The sequence below is a fragment of the Solea solea genome, chromosome 17, assembly GCF_958295425.1.
Source record: "Solea solea chromosome 17, fSolSol10.1, whole genome shotgun sequence".
Taxonomy (NCBI): domain Eukaryota; kingdom Metazoa; phylum Chordata; class Actinopteri; order Pleuronectiformes; family Soleidae; genus Solea; species Solea solea.
The window spans coordinates 23725325-23728605 of NC_081150.1; positions in this window are offsets into that span (position 1 = coordinate 23725325).

A 3281-nucleotide genomic window follows, 5' to 3' on the forward strand; every position below is an offset into this window, starting at 1 on the left:
ATTAAATAACCACATTTAATCAATTATTATTATTATTATTGTTATTATTATGATAATGATAACAACACAAGACTAATTACAGCTGTTCATAATTATATATATATATATATATATATATATATGACACAATTCATCATTTGGGAATGCTTTTATTTTATTTTATTTAGTCTCCAAAGGCAGAACAAAAACATGCACCAATTAAAAATATATATAAATCAATAGAAAAATTAGAGATTTAATGTTATAAATTAATGAATCTAATTATTATTATTATTCCACACACATACATACATATGTATATATATACATATATTGTTTATATATATATATATATATATATATATATATATAAATGTGATAATATAGTTAGTTTTACTTAGTTTTTTTGGTCCATAAAATGTAAGAAAATGTAGAAAAAGTTGAAGATTGTTTCCCAAACCTGGAAATGTTGATTTAATGATTATTGATCGAATGATTTCCTTGTTGTGTGGAGTAAAATATTCACATTTAAGAAGTTGAAAAATAAGAATAAATCATTCATAAACACTTATTTTCTTTTTTTAAAATATTTTACACGTAGAAAAAGTTTGACAACTTCAAATTTCCTTCACAATAAAATGCCATAAGGGACTTTAAATTTGGCGGGTTGTCCCTTTTCAACTTCTGTCTTTTACCAGATGTTAGACAGACTGTCCAACATGCTGGGACATGACTGGACGTGTCCCGCTGTCCAGAGACAGAGGGACAAAAGAGGGGGAGGAGCAGATGGAACATGACTCAGCGTTTCTTCTTCTGTGAAACTCAGTGTGATGTCACTATTGGACGTGAGGTTTACACTTTTCAAAGTTATAAAAGTGACGTCAGCTTTTGTAGTTCTGTGGAGTGGAGTGGCACACACACACACACACACACGTACACATACACACCCATACACACACACACACAGTGTCTGTGACGACCACTTTATTCATTAAACAGCCTTTAATAATGTGTGTGTGTGTGTGTATGTGTGGGTGTGTGGGAGAGTGAGTGTGTGTGTGTGTGTGGGAGAGTGAGTGCGTGTGTGTGTGTGTGAGTGAGTGAGTGTGTGTGTGTGGGAGAGTGAGTGCGTGTGTGTGTGTGTGAGTGTGTGTGAGTGAGTGCTCTGGTAATTATCACATTGTGGGGACATCAGTCTGTTTACACAGTCACGGTGTGGGGACCGCTGACAGTCTGGGGACCAAAATCGAGGTCCCCATAACGTTTTTCTTTTTAAAAGCCTTCAGGAGTTGTTCTGAAGGTGCCTAAGTGATTTTTAGCCTTGGCCCAAAAAGCACATTTTTCTGTATTTTTTTGTGTGAGTGTGAGAGAAGCTGCTCCCCCTAAAGGCCTTCGCTGGTAATAGCACCTTCCACTTCACACACACGCATCATCCAAATATGGTTAGGACCGCCCACTTCCTGGTCCCCATTAGTAAGGTTTTAAGGAGCAAATGAAATGTTCAGTGTTTTACTGGAAATGTTGTTTTTGCAGCTGCACAAGCATAACAATAAGAAGAAGAAGAAGAAGAAGAAGGAAGGTGGGTTTGCACTTTATGTGAATGACAGATGCAGCAATAAAATTGCCCAAAGAAGACGAAAGATTTTCCACCCATCATGCACTGCCTTTTTTTTTGCTTTCAAGTGGAGAGGAAAATGATGGTGGTAATTTGCAAATGAACTTTACTTTGTATGCAAAAAGAACAACTCAAAAAGAATGGACAATTGATCAAGTTGTACCATATGTTAACATGTATGTCAACAGCATTTCTATGTAGAGGAACTGTACATATGAATATGAAATGGGTTCACTCACTTTCCCTTCTATTTGTCCTTCTAAGCATTGATGCCTCAGGAGAAGACAATTCATTGGGGCGACTAGTTAATGATCAGCACAAAGGCCCAAACTGCAGGATGAAAAAGATCGATGTAGATGGAAAGCCGCACTTGTGTCTTTTCGCCATCAAAGACATTAATGAGGGGGAGGAAATGACCTATGACTACGGAGTGGATGACTGCCCCTGGTGAATTCAAGTATGTGGAACTTCTGCACTATTTTCAAATGTTTTGGAATAACTTAGTGAATGACAGTGACTAATTTGAAACTTATTTAAACTAATGGAAACTGATTTACTTCAGATCAGGGCTCTGTCCTGAGTGAATCCCTTACACCAATTTCACATTATGCTGAAATATGGCTAATGATAATGGGATGTTCTGGACACAATTTTACCTTTGTAGAGATTGAACATTTGATAAAATATCCTTCTATTCAGGAGCATTTACGACGTCCCCACAACACACTTTCCCCTCAGTGTGAGCTTGTAGATTTGTCATGATCTGTCACCTCTGTTAAGTATCTTGTTTTGTTTCTCCCTTCATGTTCCATGTCTTGTCTTCCTGTTTTATTTTGGAAATCACTCACCCTTGTCTCTGTTTCAGGTTCCTGTCTACCCCGCCCCCTTCCTTGTTGGCGTGCACCTGATCCCTGATTGTGTCTACCACACCTGCATCCTATCACTCCCTAATCAAGCACTGCTCATATTCCCCTCTGTGTCTTGTCTCGTCGCCAGTTCGTTGTAGTTCATAGCTCACGTCCCAGCACTCTCTTTCACAGCCATAGTCTTGTCTTCTCGTGTTTTTGAACCTTGCCTGCCTTTTTTGACCTTGCCTTTTTGCCTGACGTTTTTGTACCTCTGCCTGATCTCTTGTTGACCTCCCGTGTACCGAACCTCTGCCTGGAATTAAACTCTGTTACTGACTGATTCGTGTTCTGAGTCCTGCATTTGAGTCCCTTGATCTGCTCAGCCATAGTTCACGACAAGATTGTGTGAAGTCTTGACTTGCTTCAATCTTAACAAGCGGTCCCCACAAGTGGTGACTCGAGTGTGTGTTTGACATGCCCCCACAAAGCTTGTTCCTTCAGTTAGTGTGAAATCAGCAAGTGGTTCACAAAGCAGGAAGAATCACTGCAGTTGATATTTCATCTCTCACATTTGGTTTCTCTTACCATGTATGTAATTTCAGAGCTGTGTCTTTAGTAAAATAAATAGTAATATGAATAATAATACTTTCCCTATCTTGGGATAAACTGAGAAAAGAGGCAATACTGTATAAACCATTTGCAGAAACAATGCCAGTGTTAACACCTTAAAATATTCCTACAATAGAACAATTCTGATTTGGTAACCATTGTTGACTCTTTACAAACATGTCTAAGATGTTTTAATGGTCTGTTGTTTTGCTATTCATCACAGATTGCGA